The following is a 22,785-nucleotide window of genomic DNA, read 5'->3' as shown; positions in this document are numbered from 1 at the left end:
CCCCCCTGCTCTTCCATATCTTTTTGGTGCTTTCTTGGGGTCTAGTGGCATCTGGCAGAGTCTTATAGGAGGCTTGTCCAGGCTCTCCCTCCCCTCTATTGTCCCCTCTTCTTATCCTCTCCCACATGGCTTGTTGGTAAGCTGAGAGGAAGTAGTTTGTACTTACTTCATCCCAGAACCACGACTTCACATAGATGTGGGAATCTGGTCTCACTGTTAATGCCCAGTGCCCCAGACTGGGCCCTTGATCAAAGATGGCCTTCGGGTGGCTCTAAGTGCATTGGCCACCAGATGAGTGACTGCTGAGTATGCGGGCCCACTGACATCTGCTCAAAAAGATTCTGACCAGTTACAGATTAGCAAATTATTGGTAAAACACAGAAATACATGCAGTCAGCATTGCAACCACACCTTGCTGTAAAAATGTCTCACCCTGAGGATGTGTATTTAGTCCTGTGAATGGCCTTCGCAGGAAATAGCAACAATACATACAATGTATTAAACTGTGATTTTGATGTTTGTTTCTGCTATGTGCATTGTTAAATGTAGCATGCAGTGTACTTATAATAACAAAATATTTTAAAAAATATTTTCACATCATGTCCTTTTTATTTATTTTAATGCCCTTTTAAATAGTTTCAATATAATGCCTTATAGTTAACATGTATTTTTCCTATATGATAAATAGGGGCATAGCTGTTGTTAGCTTCCTTCCACGAGGCCAGAGGTTGGTGCTACATTTTTTTGGTTAGCAGCAGACAGTAATGAGTAGCAACTGGCCTGGAAATCAGTCTTTAAGTAGAGGTTAGCAGCTCCCATTACATTTTTTTTAGAAAATTGGACATCCATAAACTTTCTGTCATTGCCTAAGTTATTAAAATAGAAGTTCTACAAATTCAAATTAGTGTCCTAGTCACCACGCTGATCTCTATGAGACCATCTAATTGAAATAGTCAAATAGTAAATTTACATTTTCTCGGCTATTTCTGCGGTAGTGGTATGACAGTCACTAAAGGATTTAAACCATGCAAGGACATACCTTAGACAAAATAGATAGGGGTGTCCCACAGAAGGGATATGTTGCATCTGGGGTTTTTAGGGTTTGTAGTGTGGTTGCTGAGTTGTGAGAGAATGACTGTTCTTCCTGAAAGGCCTACCCACCAAAAAGAAAAAAAGAATATGGTGTTTGGGGCGGTAGTTTAGTGTTTTTGTTTGTTGTTCTCTTCATGTGGTTTGTTTGTGTTTTATTGTCACAGCAGACTATCTCTGGCCAACACAGTAAAAGAAAAAAAATCAGTACTTGAGGAGCCGCAGATTGCCAGCGAGGGTAACGGCAAGTGCTGTAAGCTCATGGAATCTTAAGGAGGTAATTTTAACAGAGATTGTACAGACATTTAAACAGCAACTGGATGAATTCTTGCAAAAACATGATATTTAGGGATATACTTTTGGGATATAATATGTGGGGAAACAGCTTCTTGATCGAAGGAAAGATCTAACTGCCATTCTGGGCTTGAGAAGGATTTTTTTCCTAGTTTGTTTAGAGATTTTGGATCAACAGCAAAAACAGATGTAAGAAAGGCTTAACTTGATGCATGCAAGTTTCTTTTCAGTCTGTATAACTATATAACTGTCTGTTGGGTTATCCCCCCCTCCCCCCCCCCCCCAAACAGCTGATAGTTTGTTAAAAGGTTGAGACTGGCTGTTATGGAATGTTATGTTAAGGATTGTTAATAAAGCTGTGGCGTTCCACAAAATGTTTGTGTCCAGTGTATTTATTGGCAGTGGGTGTTTTGGATAAAATTTTGTGTATGCAGTCATGCAAACATTGTCATTCATGTAGAATGGCAATGTTTTCCATTGCAGTGGACGACAGGGACATAGCACCCAAATCACTTAATTGAAATGAAATGTTCTCAGTGCCAATAGTGCCCCTTTAAGCAGCTACTACTGCCTAAAAGTAGTGATAGGCTTTTTCGAGAGTACTGAATGGCTGGTACAAAACTAGTGACAACTTTGTAAGTAATCCCTCAGGGTTTAAAGGATCACTATAGGGTCAGGAACTCAAACATGTATTGCTGACCCTATAGTGTTAACACCACCATCTAGCCCCCCTGGTCCCCTCATGCCTCCATAAATATAGTAAAAATCTTACTGTATTCAAGCCAGAAGCTGTAAATCTGCATGCTGTTAGACTCAGAAAAACAAGCAGTCTGCTGACATATGGTAGCCTGATCCAATCACAGTGCTTCCCCATAGGATTGGCTGAGACTGACAAAGAGGCAGATTAGGGGCAGAGCCAGCATCATTTAAACACAGCCCTGGCCAATCAGCATCTCCTCATAGAGATGAATTGAATCAATGAATCTCTATGAGGAAAGTTCAGTGTCTGCATGCAGAGGTTGGAGATACTGAATCACAGGATGCTGTGCACAGTTCTGCCCTGTGCTCTGCTGACAGCAGATCTGAGTGGATGGAGGCATATTATGCCTCCATCAACTCCAAAGTCCATCTGGTTCACTCTGAGTGACTGCAACTGGAGGTGATCCTAGCTTTCAATGTAAACACTGTATTTTCTCAGAAAATACAGTGTTAACATGAGAAAGGCTGCAGGGAGCTGTCGTTCTCACCTGAACAACCTCATTAAGCTGAAGTTGTTCAGGTGACTATAGTGTCCCTTTAATAAGAGACACTAAACACTAACAAGGTTATCTACTAGTGTGAACTCAAAGTGAATTTCAAAATAGCTGAACTGGAATAATTCTGCAAGTCAACTGTGCTTTCATTTCATCTAGTCTGGCCTTAAATTTGAAATTCCCTTTGAATTAGCACTTTAGTAACAACCCTGTAAGCCACACCTGGCTTCCAAAGAGGATGTTAATAAGTACCACTTAATAATATATGACTAAAAAACATGCAATGGGTCTAGGTGTAAAGTTGAAAGAATAAGGCAAAAGATAATTACTACAATCTCTCCCTATGCAGACTCGCCAAACTTAAAAAAAAAAAACACATTAATTCTATATTTAAAGGAACACTATAGTGTCAGCAACATAAACTTGTATTCCTGGCACTATAGTGTTAAAAAACATGCAGGCCCCCTTGCCCCTCTTGCCCTCCTGACATAACTTGAAAACTCACCTTATTTGCCACCTACATTGGCTTCGTCTCGATCTGCTTCCTTGGTTGACATCATCAGAATTTATGTAAATACAGATGATCTCAAGCAAGGGGCCAAACACTGCTACGGTCAATCAGCATTTCCTCAGAGATGCAGTTTGTCACGATTCTGGGAACCAAACACGCTAACACACACACAGAAAAGGTGCTGTACCGGACCTTAGAGTGGCCGGGCTAAGCACACAAAGAATAGTCAGGAGACAAGCCGAGTAAGGGGAACCAGAAGACAGAATAACAAGAAACAAGCCGAGGTCAAAGGGTAGGAGAAAGTCACAAAGTCAGATAAACAAGCCAGAGAGTACGTAACCAGAAACACAAGTTCAGTAACAATACTAGCAAGCAAAGACCACAACAGGGCAGGGAGAGACAGGAAAGGTAAGTATTTAAACCTATTGATTAATTCTGATTGGATAATTTCCAATCAGAATTAACAATCACACGTGGGAGATATTTATACCTCCCACTGTGATTGAGGCACTGTGCCTTTAACGCCGGGTCAGGTGGCTGACCCCGGCGTTTATAAAACTGGGCGGTCTCCCAGCGTGCAGCGTCATGCATGCTGCCGCTGGGGGACGGAGAGGAAGACGCGGGTGGCATCCGTGGCTGGGAGGATGCCGCCCGCCGAGCGCATACCAAGAAGGGGACCGCGGACGGCTGGAGGGTGAGTGCCGCGAGCGGACTGCAGCCTCCCCTCGCAGCCGCCCGCGGGATCCTGACACAGTTGAGTCAATGCATCTCTATTAGGAAAGTTCAACGTCTCCATGCAGAGCTTAGAAATGAGAATGGCCACTAGAGGTGTTCCTAGGCTGTAATGTAAACACTGTCTTTGAAAAACCAGTGTTTCAACAAAATGCCTGCGGGGACAGGCTATAGACACCAGAACAACTACATTAAGCTGTAGTTGTTCTGGTGACTATAGTGTCTCTTTAAGTACATTTACACATTTAAATCTATCTATAATCATCAGATGTGTAGTTTTTAATATATACCTGTGAAAACGAAGTCTGGTGTGTGGAAACACTATGGATAACTTGCTCAGACCATCCGAGGGAACGTGCACAAGGCACTAAGTGAAACTTGCATAGTGTCCAAGTGGCAATTTATTGGAAACTGCCTAATTTTCTTAATATAAATCCAAAATGGAAATGGTGAATGCTAAGAAGACACATTAAACGCAGGAGTCAGCCATAGAAATCTGTCAATATTTATTAGCCACACACATCAATATCAATATCAATATTTATTAGCCACACATAAAATCCTTAAAGGAACACTATAGGGTCAGGAACACAAACATGTATTCCTGACCCTATAGTGCTAAACCCACCATTTAGGTGGCTTGCCCCCCCTCCCCCTTAGCCCTCCTAAAAGCAATAAAAACTCACCTTATTTCCAGCTCTGCGCGAGTCTGCCGGCGCTGGCCCTGCCCCATTGGAGACATCATCACAATTGTCGATGATGTCACCAATGGGGCAGGGTCAAACATTATTTTGGCCAATCAGCACCTCCTCATAGAGATGCATTGAATCAATGCATCTCTATGAGGAAAATTCAGCGTCCCCATGCAGAGCGTGGAGACGCTGAATGGCAGTGCTGCCTACTGTGCAGCACTGAGCCAAGAAGCATCTTCAATGTCCCTAGGGGCAATGTAAAATGCCTGAAGGCAATGATTATACTCACCAGAACAACTATATTAAGCTATAGTTGTTCTGGTGACTATAGTGTCCCTTAAAAGGCAGTTTGATTTATTTTTTACCAAGAAAGTGTGTAAAAGACTAACATATTCACTATGGTCTCATGAGGAGACTCTACCTCTGTGAGAAATAACTCAAAATACTAGGCCTGGGGGTTGTTATTTTTTCTTGTTCACATCATTTTCACTTGTATTTGCTTACTGTTATTTATTTACTATTTATATTTTTTCTATTTGTGTCTTGGGGACTATTTACCATGCAAGCTAGTTTATCTGGCATTTTTTAATAGTTTCTAGTCTTTTGAGTTATTTATTTCACCAAAACCTGTGGAAGTCTGTATGTATATTTCATGTTCTCCCAAAAGTTATTTCTTACCTGAAGTGAATGAATTCAACATACTGTCAGGCAACTTGTTTAAGTTTTGCAAAACAACATGCAAAATTAATAAGTGTCCTCACAGAAAAAAACAAAACATTTTGCAAAAGTAAATGTCAAATGATTTGACCACTTGATTAGATTGGCCTACACATTTCACAATTAATGGTCACTTGCTGTTTTAATTATAATAAAAATGGTGACAGATTTATAAAATGTAGAACTATATTATATGCTGCAATAATCGTCAGGTTTTTTTCATGTATTTTTATGTATTGTGTTCCTTTTAAGGGAAATTGCATGTACGTGTACTGGAACATACTACATCACAGAAAATGTTGCGACACACATTCACCCACTATATTTTATAAACGGACACAAATGTCATGTAGACTGCATTTTTTAAAATCCTACAGATGATCTGAACTTATATACAGTAGCACAGCCAAATATTGTGTAATGCTTTCTGTTGAACTCAAAATTCCCTATGAAAACAGTACTTTTTAATTGTTTTCTATTAAAAAAAGAACATAATTGAATTAAAACTTTGAATACAAGGCTATTAAATGTCACTAAAATTAACCCCAATGAAAATAACATCTACACTTGTCTAGTGGGCTGAGGGTGAAGCTGATGGTATACTAACCTTAAGCTTCACCTCATGGGTGCCACCATTTTTTTTTCTTCAACTCCTGGCACTGTATTTGCCAGAACCAAATGTCAATGTTGTACTCATGCACATGTGAAAATACATCACAGAAGTCTACAGATGGTCCCATTGGCCACCAACAGACATTGTCTTTCACTATGTAAGAAAATGACAGTCTCCCACAGCCATTGCTATCTTTATTTTTATTTTTATTTATTTTTTAAAAAAAGAAAAAATGCAGAAATGCTTTAAGTGTGATGTCAATATATATATATTTTTTATATACAATTACAACTAATATTATTGGAGGGGCTGAAATTTAGTATCACTTTCAGCACAAAGAAATTGTGACATAAATTACTAAACCCGTTTGTGGTTTTTGCTTTCTTTTCTGGAGACATCAGCATGTGTTACACAAGCAGCTATTACATCTAGTATGAAGTCTTGTGAATGTAGTTTTGGTAATTTTCTTATTAGTTTTTTTTAAATATTTTATTTAAACCTAAAGGAACATTTTAGTGTGAGGAATGTTTCTTTAAGTTCAACTTTTTTTAGATTGAATTCTAGAGTCATCGCCACAGGGACCAGAAGGAATCATATACCCGATGGACCATCAGGGATATATCTGCCTCCCTGCATTAAGGACGGTGTTGGAAAAAAAATTTTTGAATGATAATATTACACACACATCCTCCACACTCTATGCACAATCACACTTAGCCAACCCCTCACTCAATCATACATTTAGTCAATTTTACACTCAGTTATACTCAGCCAGTCCTAACATACAATTGCTTTCAGCCACACACAATCACACCCTGTCAGCCAGCTTCATACACACCATCACTCAGTCAGACTTAACACACAGTCACACTCAGAAAGCCCTCACACACACTTATATTCAGTTAGCCCCACACAAACAATCGCACTCAGTCAACCTGACACTCAATCAGACTAAGACAGCCTACTAAACACATATTCAGTCAGACCCACACACACAATCACACACAATCACACTCAACCAACTCCACACATATATATGATACTCAGCCAACGACACACATTCTTTTCAGGTGTATTGTTTGTGGGAGTTGAGGGGGGGGGAGGGAGGGCTTTTATTTTTTTCACTGCGGCCCAGCCTAAGTATAGCCATCTATGGCATTTAAATAATTATGAGAGTTGTAGGGGTGGAAGGTGGGGGCAGAATTTGAGATCCCTGATCATCACATGATATATAGGTAGTCATTTATTCATGTAAGTTTGATCAAGTGGACATAAGATACCATTGCTTTCATTTCAATTCTTCGTAAATATCATCTTGGTCATGCAAAATTTTACACAGTATATACATATATATTGGCGCATGGTTAATTATTTCTGCCAACTCAAAACTAAAACAAGCCTGTATGGGCATTCATCATTAAAGTAATGCTTCAAGTTTTAAAACCACTAGTTTTGACTTTTTACCTGGGGTAAGAAGCAGTATCACACCGTACAATGCGAGGGGGTAGGGGTGGTGGGATGATGTCAGGTCACTCCTGGCTACTTAAATACTACAGTGTACTATTGTGGTTCTGTTGTTTGGAGTGTGCCTTTCAATTTGAGCATAACCAGGGCTGCCAACAGAATTCATTTTAACACAGCTCAGTTTTTCCAGCCAGCTGTCTCCCAAATCCACCCTAAACTGTCCTACATCCCCACCATAGTAGTCACAGTGCCTGATATCGCCAGTAACCAAAGCAGCCTCAATTTTCTCCTCAATGCCAAAACCTATCTGCATTCCTCTAACTGCATGGTGCAAGCTATGTCTGCCTAATAACATGCTTCTTTCTTCATCTTCTTTCACTGCTGTGACAGTGCCCATTCCCTTAGAATTAAAAATCTGAGCAAATATGTATGTTTATGAATAATAAAAGAATGTTATAAAACCAAACCACTATTGAAAAAATTAACCCCTTAAGCATGGATAGTGCAAGTTCTAATCAAAACAAAATCTAAATAAACTTACCGTAATTTTTTTATTTTTACTTTAAATCTGTTCAATCATAATTCACCTATTTCATATTAAGTGAAACCACACTTATATATCATTTTGTTCATAAACAAGGCTTTCATTTCACATAAAATACTTAGATATGAAACAATTTTATGTAAATAAAAAGTGTGAGAAATGAATACATTAATACATTTTATTTTCTTAGTTTTGCATGGCATTTAACAGAGAATGTCATAATACTGTCATAACACCTTACCCTGGACGTTTGTCACAAACTCCTGGAGGAGCCTGCTAGCTAGCCTCCTGCCCAAACCTCTCTGCAGCCTCCATTACCAGCTTTTCATGGGTGCCCCTGGCTTGGCACTTTTCCTTAATTCGAATGGAACTACAGCAGATATACTTAGTCGGAGTATAGGGGATCTGTTACAAGCCATGTCTCATAAGTACAACAGTACCCCCATGTCCGGACTTTAAAGAGTTTTGGAAAGCTAAGGGGTCAAATTTAGGGCTGCCCCTTTCCCAGTTTTTACACATTGAAATTTGCCAGATTGGTTATGTTGCCTTTGAGACTGTATGGAAGCCCAGGAATTAAAATTTACCCACCATGGCATGCCATTTAAAAAGAAGACAACCATGGTATTTAAAATTACATATGTCCAGTCTTTTTTAGCAGCAACTTGGTCACAAACACTGGCCAAACTTAGCGTTCATACTAGTTTTTTGCCCTCTCGCCCTACCACTATACCGCTATACCGCTATACCGCGAGTAGGGGCATGTGTATTAAACAGTGAGCAGCCTCCTGAGCCTCTTTATATATGCTTTTAAACAGGGGGGACCTATTGCCCCCCTGTCCCCCACCCCTGAGCGGCGTGTGAGGGCCCTAAATATAAAAAACGGGGGGGGGGGAGGGGGAGGACACATATTGGTGGGTGGGGGCCCTAAATTAGAATAAGGGGGACCTATTGTTATGAATCAAATTACTCAGGGGTGGATGTGTGTTACTTGATTGTTGTAAGTGTTGCAAATGCTTGCAGCTGAATCCTGGCTATGTTTGTATACTTTTTATTTAAACTTGTATACAGTAGTAACATTCTTCATTTTTCCACTGGGTCGGCATATTAGTACTTCGACAATACTGCGCTTCGGAACTTCGGTATTTAGGCACTTTGACACTTCGGCAACTTCGGCAACTTCGGCACTTCGGCACTTCAGAACTTCGACACTTCGGAAATTCAGCAATTTCGGAACTTCGGCACTTCGTCTATTCAGCTATTCGGAGGTATCTCGAATGTCCAAATTGCCCGAAATTCGTTTGAATTGACATTCGGAACTAAACGAATTGCACATGTCTAGTTATGTGGCCTTTGAGCCAAGAAAAGAGAATTACCCCCATCATGGCATACCATTTCAAAAAGTAGACAAATCAGGGAATTCAAAATGTTGTATTTTCAGTCTTTATTAGTAGCCACTTAGTCAAAATCCCGGCCAAATTTAGCTTTCATATTTGTTTTGTTTTGCATTTTTTACACAAAAACTGCACTTTCACTGGTGACATCATCACCATGATACATTTTACTGTTATAAAACACTCATATTTGTGTTCAGCAAAGTCTCCCAAGTAAAACAGTTACCCCGTTTCCTCTCCCCCTTGTACAAATGTTATGGTGCCTTGAAAAGTTGAAGGAATAAATAAAAGGCTTGCAAATTAAATTCTCTGGACTTTCTGCCTTTATTGTGAGGCAGGTCCCTCAAATTGTAATTAATAAAAACCCTTATTTATGTATAAAAGGATTACATAAATATACATGTAAAAAAAAATTACATATATATGTATATTTTTTTTTAATTATATTTATTTTATATATCAGCTGAGTTATCACTACCACTAGTGCATGTAGTGGAGCGCTTCCAAATCAAACATTTTCCCTTATGGAATAAGGGATATGAAAAGCAGCAAAAGCTAGAAACAATATAGAGTAGAGATTGTAGCCTTATTAGTCCAGAGATATAGATGTAATATAACAGATATCCGTTATTTTACATATATACACTCTCACATGGAATAGAGCCAAATATGGAGAGACTCGAATCACAAAGAAACATGTGTTCTTAGGGGGCAATTACCCTCTTCTGTCTTTTTCCAGATGTACCCAAAATAAAGAACAAAGGAACAAAAGCAATAGCTTCTAATGCAACACAGTACAACAAGAAATCAATAGCATATGCAAGTGTATATAACCTGTTAACTTAATTTAGAGTCTATGTAGCCTGGCTCTAGGTATATTAGCATCTGTGTCTCTGTAGGGAGACACTACCCTGCTTGCAGTATATAAGCAAATATGAAATGGATGTTTACCAGACTTGGGTATGGATAAGCAACACATATTTAGTAAGACATATTAAAAAGGTATATTAATAAATATAAATAAATATTTATATTTTTACCCCAATATTTTTTTTCTCCTGGAGTATCTGGACTAACTCTAGCAGTGTTTTGAAGATGCTTTATACAGAGTTTGTTTGGATTTTGATTTTTACATAGAGCTAGCTATGCATTACAAATTTCAATTAAATATCCCACATATATCCTTTTTTCTGGTAAATAACTTGGTAGAGAATAGTCTAATGATTGTCATGTTTGTTACAATTTTACAACAAGCAATAGTGCACTTAAATTTTACAACAAGCAATAGTCCACTTTAAGTTGTTTATTGTTATGTTTTGGTTTGACGTCATAGTATCATGTTGGAGTGTATTCAATGCACCGTGAATTGTGCTGCTTTGAAATCAGAATTGCTAAACATAAGCTGTAACTATAGCTACATCAAAGATTTTTCTAGATGAGCACATTTTGCTTAAATATTGCACCTTGGATTTCACTGCACTTGTTAAGTGAATAAATACTTTGTATATTGCATTACATTTTACGTCTATTTCATGTAGGTAAAATCAATGAGTGTTCAGACATTCCTTCATTAAGCCATACACAAACATGCACCCTCAGGTACCTTCAGGCAATGCGACTTGGGAATTAATTTAAAGAATTTCTGTCACCGTGTAGGGTCTCTGTATAATTTGCAAAGAACCCCCGACGGTAATATCGAACATGTTGACATGTAGCAATTAATTGTAGGCCCTATGACTCAACCTAAACTCTGCAAAATCCACCATGCATTTGACTTTTCTCTATTCAATATACGGATGGCTAATATTATTACACCATCCCCCCTCTAGTTAGGGAAGCAGTGCTGTTAGTTAGCTTGCATGTTTCACAACTCTCTTAAAATGTTGTCACTTTACATCCAGATATTTCCTGCTGGCAGACCTCAAACTTATCTTCCCCATTGTCAGCTTCCTCTTAAAGAACTGCAGCACCCTTCTTAACGAGAGGCCTTTCTGCTCCAAGGACACTTGTGTCCTGCACAGCAATGAGGAGATGCTTTACGTGTACCTGAGACCTGCATTTCCTATGTTTGAAATCTAATTTCTGCTCTCCCAGCTGGCTTACGCTTTTTCTTAGTTTTTACTATCTGCTCTATTGTTATCTATTCTCTTTGGCAATTGCTGTTTCTTTTACATGGTTCACATAATGTATATAATCCTCCCCCTTTTGTGTGGTCCTCCTAATCGTTCTAAAATTGTATATATGTATATATAGTCACCTTCTTTTCTCCAGAGGACACATTGTCACCACGTACAAGTATTTGTTGGACCGGCCAGCCATGCAGGTGAGTAAATGTACCAATTCTTAAGTGAGATAATTGAACCCGTTTTTTTTTTATCCAACAGGGTTATTTACTATACAGAGAATTGAAAGTGAATTTCACATTGAAGGACAAAGTAGCCATATTAGAAAAATCCTCTAAGTCAGCTATGCATCCCTTTCAGCTATTTATGCTTTCATGTAAAATCCCACTTCACTTTGCATACTGAATTTAATGAATAACTCTTCAAATGTTCTAAAAAGCCATTTGGACAGTGCATGCAACCCCAAATAGTATTACTAAGTCCGGGGAGGTTCCACTTATATCTCCAAAAAATATCTGTGTAATTAGCATTAACAGTTGTGTTATACAATGCCCCTTCCACAAATTTATTTATTTATAAAATGTTTTACCAGGATGGATACATTGAGATTTCTCTTGTTTTCAAGTATGTCCTGGGTCCACAAAACATTGCATTGTTACAATAGGATACAATATTACAAAAAATACAATAAAGAAACAGAATTTCTGAATTTATGTATGTGTATGTGTGTGTATATATACACATACACATACACATACATACATTTAACATATAACAGGTGATAAATATGCATTCCATATGAAAAAAAATGTGTATAGATCCCAACCTTAATATAATCCCAACCATATAATAATGTATATGGTTGTGAGCTAGAAGCTATTGTTACCTGAGCATTGTATTGAATATAAATACATACAGGGTTATTACTGAAATGAGAATTGTGAATTTAAAGTAAAATCAATGTGAATTTCAAAGACAAACTGAAGTGACTTTTTCCAATTCAGATATTTTTGCCATAAATGTAAAATCCACATTGAATTCACTTCTAATTTCTGACAATTTTCACCTCAGTAAATGCCCATGCTAATGTTTCTAATGATTTACTAATGTATATATTTTTATGTTTTTTATTATAGTTTGTGTTTTATTCAATATTTTTTTAAATGATTGTTAGTTGCTATTATAGCTAATTAAAACATTCTTAGTTAGGCATCTCTAAACATTAGCACACTGAGGGCCATCTGTCACCTGCCCCACCCTGCCACGATAAGAGTACTTCCTCTTTGTAAACAGTTCTTTCAAACTAAAACCTTTTTCTTTAGAAATGGCTTTGATGATGCAGCAAATATAAGGGTTATTCACTAAAGTGAGTTTTGCCGGGAATTAAAAGTGGTCTCAAAGTAAATTTCAAATTTGAATCCAAAATAGCCAAACTAAAACCAGAACTGACTTGGAGAAATTTTCTAAACTAGCTACTTTTACTTAAATTTTGAAATTCACTGTGAATTCTGTCAACTCTCACTTTAGTTAATAACCCTATGGAAGTGTAGTTATTGGTGAGATAGTTCTGTTCTTTTCTATTTTTGCAAAAGGCAAGCATCTTCCAGTAATAGTAGGAAGAGATAGGTGATGGTAGCATTTTAAATGTGCATATTTTTATGGTACATATGCCTCTCAATGACTTATTAACAGAGCCTATTAATTTTCTTAATTATGCAAACATTATACTTGCAAATTAACAAAATAATCCTGAGTTGCAATTTTACATTGTATATAGTATTCATGTTATACTTACAGAGCTATCCTCCCCCCCCCCCCCCCCAAAATATAATGGAAAATTTAATTGATGGCTCCACATATAGAAAGGTTCTTCAGAATTACTACCTATATATAATTCTCAATATTCTCAATGGCCCCATTTTCCAGTAATGGTGCAAAACGTTTGGCAACAATTTGCCATCTTACCTGGGTCCCTGCCAGGCTCCAAGGCTCCTTGCTGCTCTGGTGGCAACATCTGACTTCTGCAGAAGCCAAAAGTCAATTCAATCTGCCATTCATTGTCTGAGAGCATCGTCTGACAGCTCTCAGCCAATTAATACATTTCTGTCCATAGCAATATGCACAGAATTGACATTAGTCAAACTCTTGTTCTGGGCTGGGTAATCATGCCCCAATGATGCTGCCAAAGGTGGACTTACACCTCTGGCAGCAAAGAGGTTAAACTATGTATGTGCAGTGTTCCAAAGAAAAAAAAAGTGGCACACATAGACTCCAGACACCATGACCACTTCAAATCATTGAAATGGACATGTGCTTGAAATAGTCCTTTAAGAATTAAGCATGCATTTGCAGTTTGTAAATGATTCCTTTAGTATATTCTTTATACTCAGAGCCCTCAGTCCCTCCTTCACCCTCAATGGTTGCCAAATTGTAGCTATGAAGTTTGACATACAAAAATTGTTACAGAGAATGGATGCCATTCAATGTCCCTCTGCAATTTTTTTCCTGCTTTGTGAAAAACTAGAGCAAATGGGGAGATTTTATGGGCAACATTTAGTTTAGAAAGTCAACCAGGAATATTCACGTTGGGAAAGTAGGGGTTAAATACAAATAGTGAAGTATTGTCTGAAACTGAAAAATAGGTTATTAATAACAAGGGAAAACATCAATATCACATACTCTCTAAGTAAGAATTAATCAATTAAAATACTCAGATTTTCAAATTCTATTTGAGCGATGTCTTTTCCATTATTTCTTATTTTCATGTATACACTTTGCTTGCTGTTTGGATAACAATGTGCAGATTAGCAGATATATAGAAAATATTTGCAACCTGTACCAATAATAACTATATTATGGGATTATGTAGAAAAGTGTATGTAGTTTTTCTGGTGCATATGTGTTCACTTATTTGCACCAAGATATTTCTCACTGTGATTCTTCCATCGTTTTATTTTTCTATTCCATTTTGTTTCTTTTTCTTGATTTACGCATTTTTACTTCCAATGTATAGAAAAGAAGTGCAACAGTGCCCCTTTTCATGAAGGCATTTTTTTCAGCCACTGCCACTATTTTCCTTTTTGTTTAAAATAATAAAAGTCCTTTAGATTTTTTTAAAAAAAATCAAGTCTTAGTCCTGTTATGTATTTATTTGAATTACACTATATTTATTATTTTCATCTTTCTATTTTGCTTTCCACAGAGTGGATTAATTGGCTTTGGCTTGAGATATTTCCTCTACTTCATAAATATCTCTTGAATGCTTCTCCTTAAACTGCAGTTTCATAAATAACCTTACAGAACTATATTCATTTAAAGGGTTTACTATTTACTATAGTGTGAAATCCAAAGTTATTTTCAAATTTAAGGCCAGGGTAGCCAAATTAGAAGCATAGCTGACTTGGATAATTTTTCCAGTCTGGCTATTTTGACCTTAAATTCTAAATTCACTTTGAATTCTCACTTGGTGAATAGTCCTGTATGTGTTTCAATAGTTATAAGCTAGATAGTCATGGTGGTGATTGGCTCACGTTGCATTTTCTATGCAGCCCCTTTTAATGAATGATTGTAACCCCCAAATTAGTCACACCAGACAAGCTATAATATGTTTATAAAATGTATTGTTTAGTGATGATCTTTTCTGGAAAAACAGTTTGGTATCTTTTTAATAAAATAATAGCAAGAAAAATGTTCGGACACCCCAATTTCACTGTATCCACGACACAGTGGGCAGAGGTCATATTCTATGGAACAGAAGACTGTGGCAGGAATTTAATTAAGTGCATTATTAATTGTGTTGATGACTGTGTTTGACATGGTAACAACAATATTTTTTTTTTCTTACAGGATCACATGGCATTTAGGAGGGGCAGATTGTTAAGTGTTGCGCTAAGTGTATTTGACAAGCTGAGTTCGACACTCAGTGTAACAGAGTGTCAGTTTGTCAAATACCCCAAGTGAAGCACTGTCTCCCAGCTGGACTACTTCAACAAAATGGAAGATACCCGCAGTCCTTATTTTGCTTATCTGGCTGTATGTAGCAGCTACTACAGTCAATTTCCTGCATTTTGTTTTAGGTGATATGTTGCAATGCTTGTGTAATATTTGCTAAGAAAACCTTGGTCACATTTTACTGTGATCATTCTACAGTATGTATCACAACCATATAAGGTAGTATAAGAGTAGTCTATCTTAAATTGCAAAGGTCCAAGGAGACAGAAGGATAGATAGATAGATAGATACCCATTGTACAGCGCTACGGAATTTGCTGGCGCTATATAAATAATAAAATAAGAATAAGAATAGATAGATAGACAGACAGATATATTAGATATAATGCTAGATTAGATGGATTGATAGAGTAGGCAGATAGAATAGATAGATAGATAGATAGATAGATAGATAGATAGATAGCTAGATAGATAGATAGATAGATAGATAGACAGACAGACTGATTGGTCGATGGAAGAATACAGAAATACCTAAATGAATACGAGTAGAAATATACGTGTATGTTTTATTAAAGCTGATTCAACTATTTAAAGCCTATTATAAATACACCAAAACTAGTTTAATATTTTTATTAGTATATTGTTTTCCCTTAAAAACATTGTAATATTATGTATTTATTGAAGTGCTGAAATTCACAATCCAATGAACTATACTTGTGTTAAATATCTTTGTTATCAATATCTTTGTGAATAAAGCATTAATTTACTTAAACTTTCATGAAATAGTTGTCTGTGTGTTTTACTGTAACAATTTTGTCAATGTTGCACTGCTGTAAGCTGTCATTTCTCATTTATTAAGTGCTTTGCACAAAACATTTCCTTTATATTTAGTCACTAAACATTTATTAATCACAACTTAAAGGGACATTCAGGCCCACACCACCTTCATAGCAACTTAATCTCAGTGAAGTCGTAATGGTGGCTGGGAGCTCTGGACGCCTTCTTACTTTGCAGAAGGTAAGTAAAAAGTTGAAGTTTTGTCCCTTCCACAATGTGTCCTGCCACCACTCTGATCAGGTAAGTGTGACTTGGGCACTGATGATAGGTTGAATGCGTCAGCTGATGCTCTGTCTATAACTGGCACACAAACCAAACCCTTCTGATGACTATTTTTAAAACTGATTAACACAGAATGAGGGCCCCAGCAGCCCACAGCTCAACTCTTCTTTGTTACTCTGGTATATATATATATATATATATATATATATATATATTGCTGCTCTCTGTAGCATAACTCCTGCCAACTTATCCATGCATTCCCTTTTAACAAAATATCTTCCTGATTGGAAGGAAGCCACAATTGAGCCACCAAGGTGCCATTGGCAATTTTTATTTGTGTGTGATATACTAAATCATTGTGCACACACAAATTGATACAATGTATGCTTGATATGCTTACATTTTGGGATTGATTCATCATACGTAAGATGTATTTATATCATGTGCATGAAACACAGGTTGCATAGCAAAGCTTCTGGCAGACAGAATGTGCCATCCAGGGTTGGATAGTAGCGGGATCAAATCAATCAGATTTAGATATGGGGACTTGTGTTTGCTGCTATGGTACCCCAAATGGCATATTGCTACTGCAAGCTGCTCTGATATGTAGACTAGTAATTTGTGCCCAGAATTTAAATACACTGTATTTTAAACATCCATTTAAAGAGGCACCACTCTGTGACAGAGCTGACAATTCAGCCTACAACAGGGTCTTTCTTAAAATGGCACACTCATGACATTTCATGACGGAGAACAGGCAACCCAAGGTCATTCTGAAGCCTGTATAGATTATTTAGTACAAATGGTGCTACATTTCTCCACAAAGAATAGGCATCATTTCAGCAGCTTGAGTTCTTCACTAGCAACACTTAAAGAAATACCCCAAGCAGCATAACCACTAAGACGCAATTGGAGGGCTTAGCTCATTGGCTAAGATAGATCAGCTAATGCTTTCAGTTGAATAATACTCCTGCACTGAAAAAGGTGAATGAAAAGATTGCCTAAGCAGGAGATTTCAGGTAACATGTTTACTGTTTTTCTGATATGGATGCTGGGGGATACTTACCTCTGTATTGCCAGGAAATAACACTTTAAATTTAAATTTACAAGAGCCAGATGTTTCAGTTAATGACTGAAGCCAAGCAACTCCGGAGTTTAATGCAGTAGATTTCAGAGATGCTAGTACAGTTGTAATGCAAATTATTCAACCCCCATTGAAAAAATCAGGTGTATTGTCATAATTTACAGACTTTCAGCTGTTTGCAATGAACAAATCAAACAAAAGCAATTGAACTAGTGCAATACAACAAATGATTTAAATGGTTTCCACAAATTCAACTGAAAATGCAACTAATGATTTCTCCAGTCTCAAAATGATTCAACCCCTTCATGCCAATCATTTGTAGTACTTAGAGAAGCACCCTTTTGCTGTAATGACCTGCTGCAAACGAGAATTTCTGGCATGGAAACCTTTTTGCATTTAGTATGCGCCTTACTGTGCTCACTGAAACCTCAGTGCTTGTTACCACCAAGACTTGCTGTAGGTCTCTTGCAGTCACTAGAGGGAGTTTAACAACCTGTCTTCTCTGAACTTGCAGACATTGAGAGTTTCCCTTTTCTGCCCAGTCCAGGTAGTATAACCACTGTTCCTCCAACTTTGAACTTGCAAACTATGCAATGGTATCTTTAGGAACATTCAGTGCCTTCACTAACGTTTTGTATCTTGTTCCTTGTTTGTGAAGGGTGATGATAATGTTGAGAATGGAGAAATCATGATAGGTTGCATTTTAGGTTGAATTTAAAATTGTAAATTTTCAACCTGATTTTCAATGGGGGTTGAATAATTTTGATTACAATTGTCTATACTCTCACTGATATAGAGGTAAAAGTCCTCTCTTAAGGCCTTAACTTTTGTGTTTCAGATATAATTCATCCTTTGGACATTGATATAGATTTGTTAAAGTTATTCAGAATTATTAGGGTAAAAGCTTTCTTTCAGAGTCCCGGTGAAGGCAATGTGCAGGATACAGTTATCTCTGTCTTAAGTTTACATAATTATGGTCTATCTAACAAATCTACCTTTTCACCTGGCATTAGAGATAATGATATATAAATTGTATTAATCTGGTATAGGAAGAACTGTAAATGTATTTAGATAAACCAATATTCTCAACTCCAAATATGTATGTGTATATGCATAAAGAAACAGGTGTAGGTGCTCACTATAATCAATCAATAAGAATGGGCTGCAGTAGTCCATCAAGTATTCCCAAATGTTGAGAAGTGTGCTAATTGTGAAAAAAAACAGGAATGATCTACCATGCCAAAACAACCACACAGCTAAAAAAAATGTTTAAAGTGCCCTTTTAGTGCAGAATTAGTATATAATCTTATATGTACATACACTCATTAACAGTCAAAGATTGGCAATTCCAGATCACACAAAACCTTAAAACATGGTTTTACGTCAGATCTGTGTGAGCGTGTTTTATAACTATATAGGTGTTAAACTCACACTTTTCTGAGCTGCTAAGAGCTCTGCATTATAGTGCTTGGATGGTACAATCCCTAACTCAGGATATGTGAAGATGTGCTCAGAAGTGTATCTAATAGTGCTCCAACAGAAAAAAACAGAGATACTTCAATCCAATCCAAATCTGTATATACTGTTTTGTGTCTTAAAGTCCTGTGCGATTTGGAATTGCCAATCTTTGACTGTTAATGAGTGTATGTATGTAACACTACACACAAATGCAATCCTGCATTTAAATGTCATCACTACATACAAACACACCCATGCTGTGAAACATCAACACTCCATGCAAACACATCTCGGTATTAAACAGCAAAATAATATATTTCCTGGCTAATCATGGCAGCATTTAACATATGGGTTTAGCTCCTCCCTCTAACCCTGGTTCCCAAAGACATCAAGGCACGTTCCACAAGGTCCATTGCTACTTCATGGGCTGCAGAGTCAGGAGTCCCTGCAGAGAGCATCTGTAAAGCTGTGTGCATCACTACAGAGTGGATGTCTCATCTCGTTCTGATTCAGAGTTCGGCCTATCGGTTTTGAACTCTTATAAGCCTTAAGTTAATATTAAACAATTTTTTGTAGCATGAATTACCCTCCCTGAGTGGTTATTGCTTTGGGAATCCCATATGTTAAATGCTGCCATGAGTAGCCAGGAATAGAGAAAATGTATTGATACAGTAATTTTCTTTTCCTGGCTATTATTCATGGCAGCATTTGGTTTCCCACCCTCTCTTGGTATATTCGTCTTGTTACTGGACTGAGCTGTGGATGCTACTGGGGTCCCTATTATACTAGGGGAGGTATGCTTAATTGTTTAATTGATTGTGTTTCCTGTCCTGAGGGTTAGAGGGAGGAGCTAAACCCATATGTTAAATGCTGCCACGAATAATAGCCAGGAAAAGAAAATTACGGTAAGTATCAATACATTTTCTCTAATAGTCACACCCCTGCAGTCAAAAACCAACACTACACTACCATAAATTTACGCCTGCATTCAAATACCAATACTACATACAAACACAACCAGGGCCAGCCTTAGGCCTTTAGGCGCCCTGTGCGAAAAATCTTCACAGCGCCCCCCGCCACTCCCCCCGCATCATACATGTATGATGTAATGTTTGTGTTGTCTGTGTATGTGATAGTAGGTATGATGACTGTGTGTGATATGTATGCTATGTGTTGGCTGTGTGTGATATTTGTAATTGGTGTATTAACAGTGTGTGATATGTGTGTATTGGTTGTATGTGATACACACACACACAGGAAGGCATCCACACACACAGAGGCAGGCAGTCACACACACACACACACACACACACACACACACACACACACACACAGGCAGTCAGTCACACACACACACACACTCTAGTTCATTGTGGAGGCAGACAGGCAGTGCAGCTCCTGGAGACTGTTTGTTGGGGGAAGCAGGGACTCCTTCCTGCTTCCCCTGCAGCAGTTATCCGGTGCGTGTAGCTCCGCCCCCGCCGCACTGTAAGCCACGCATCACGCTAAGCTCCGCCCCTGCCGCACGCTAAGCTCCGCCGCCAATTTTTTTTGCATTCCGGCTGGCCATGTGTGAGCTGTGTCGGCCGCAGGGCGCCCCCCCTCCATGGCGCCCTGTGCGGCCGCACAGCTCGCACACCCTTAAGGCCGGCCCTGAACACAACCCTACATTTACACAAACATACAGCAACATGCTTACATTCAAACACTGCTCAGGGCTATATGCAACCCTGCAAGCATGTGAAAATGGTAGAATCACAGCTGTCAAATCATTGTGGGAGTTATATGACAGATGGGCATCTACGCTTTGGCCACCCTTGCTATAGGTGGTGCCCCAAAAATATATTGCAACACGTCTCTCTCTACATTAGTTCCACCACTGCTAAGGTCAAACATGTTTTGGATATGGTGTTAAATGAGAGCATCAATACTAAACAGTTGTATATTTTTAATTGAAAATACATATGGCTATCCCTGTAATTAATTTTTTACCCCAAAATCACAAAACAATGGTGGATCAGGCTGATAAGGGCAGGGATGGATTCCATTTTGTCCCCTTTATCAAGTTTTCTTGAGAAAATACTTAGGCCAGCAATTAAAACAATGAATATCTGTGGACTTATAGGGTAAATTGAAGGGACTGTCTGTCCCTTCATCTCTTGGTCACGTTTGACATTGAGAGCCTATATATTTCACACCGTAAGGGCCTTGAGACTATTGAGATGGTGCTTGGAGAATTGGGGTATATGGGTCCACAGAAAGATTTTCTATTGAAACTCATGGAATTGGACCTCACTTCAAATATTTTTTTATTTTAGATGATTTTATTTTACAGTTGTGTGGAATTTCTATAGGCTCCAATGTGGCCCTCATATACGCCAACCTTTACATCACAGTGTTGGAAGTGAAAGTTAGTAATAAAACATGTAGCAGTTTATTTATTGCACAGTTTATATAGTCAGAAATAAATTAGGTAGCAGTTGATTTTTTTTTGTACAATTTATTTATAGTACTCTATTCAAATAGCAGTGCTCACTTTGGATGGTTTTAAATATGTGATTATGTACATATAATAGATTTATTTTTATATAAAACTGATTATGTAGTGAAAATACACATTTCTTTCTATTATGCACATTAATTTTTATTTGTATTTGTTTGATGTTGCACTTTATTCATTGGCATTTTGTTTATATTCTGCACATGTATTATGTAATTGTTCACATGTCTTGTCACATGATCTAGGATATGATTTTGTTGCTAATTTGTATCACAGGAACTAATGAGCACTTGAATACTTGTTTATTAAGGTGATTGAGGGTGGTACATCACCCCTTTGTCAATTAGAGGTTTATTTATGCCTACACCTTTAAACGTTATCACTGGGTTTGAAAAAGGCTGTGTGTGGCCAAAACGTCACCATTTTTCTTTGGCACCTTAATCTGTGAACTTATAGGTTTGTGCTGGACATTCTTATTCTTTCTATATTGTTGTTGGTGTGCACCCGAAAGTTTCCAGTATCTTCATAGTATATTTTTACTGTCAGAAAAAAAAGCAAAAGAACAGCAATATCTAAAAATATATTGTAAAAAAATATATATTTAAGAAACAAAACTAAATAAAATGTAAAGTATAGCAAACACTGTATGTATAATAAAAGCATTCAATTTTTTACTTGCAAGTTACATGAGTACTTAAACATGAAAAAGCTGGATGGAATTTTATAAGCTCAAACTTTTTCTCAATATTTCTAAATTATTATTTACCAGTTGTTTTCTTTCAGAGGATATCTGATGCTAGTAGTTAAATAGCCCTCTTTGAATATAAGAAATAAATATAATGACAGAGAGATTTAGTATGGTTCTCAAAAATGTTTGCAGATTAGAATGATTAAAGGTTCCTCTAACCGAAAATGATATATTAATTGAACACTCTTTAAAGGTTGAGTAAGCCTTGCTGACATCATCCCCATTACTGCAGTGGGAGGGATGTCACACAGGACAGGCTGAGGGGAAGGCTTGGGTGGCACAGAGTGGTAGGCTCTGCTGCCCTTGGTTGTCTGTCTCCAGCATGCTATGCATGGTGGTGACAGATTCCCAATATTCACAGATTTACATATAGCCACTCAGAACTCTCATTACACTAGTGACATTGCCAAAGGTGGAGTGACACCTTCCTCAGCAATGTTCTTTTTTTTTCAACCTGAAATGCTGCACATGCAGACTTGAATCACCATGAACACTTCATGTCAGTGAAGTGGACATGGTGCTTGATGTAATTCTTCAAGTTGTGCCCAGCTGTTTTATTTTTT

General features: G+C 37.6%; 1 long non-coding RNA gene across 1 annotated transcript; it reads left to right on the top strand.

The window, feature by feature from the left end:
* The first annotated feature begins 11,421 nt into the window (after positions 1-11,421).
* LOC134572880 (uncharacterized) lies at positions 11,422-16,066 on the top strand. Its single transcript, XR_010085300.1, has 3 exons — positions 11,422-11,623; positions 15,270-15,783; positions 15,845-16,066. It is a non-coding gene; the product is annotated as an uncharacterized LOC134572880 (long non-coding RNA).
* Positions 16,067-22,785: the final 6,719 nt, after the last annotated feature.

The sequence above is a fragment of the Pelobates fuscus genome, chromosome 9, assembly GCF_036172605.1.
Source record: "Pelobates fuscus isolate aPelFus1 chromosome 9, aPelFus1.pri, whole genome shotgun sequence".
NCBI lineage: Eukaryota > Metazoa > Chordata > Amphibia > Anura > Pelobatidae > Pelobates > Pelobates fuscus.
The sequence above is the reverse complement of the archived record's forward strand: the minus strand, read 5'-3'. Positions and strand labels throughout refer to the sequence as shown.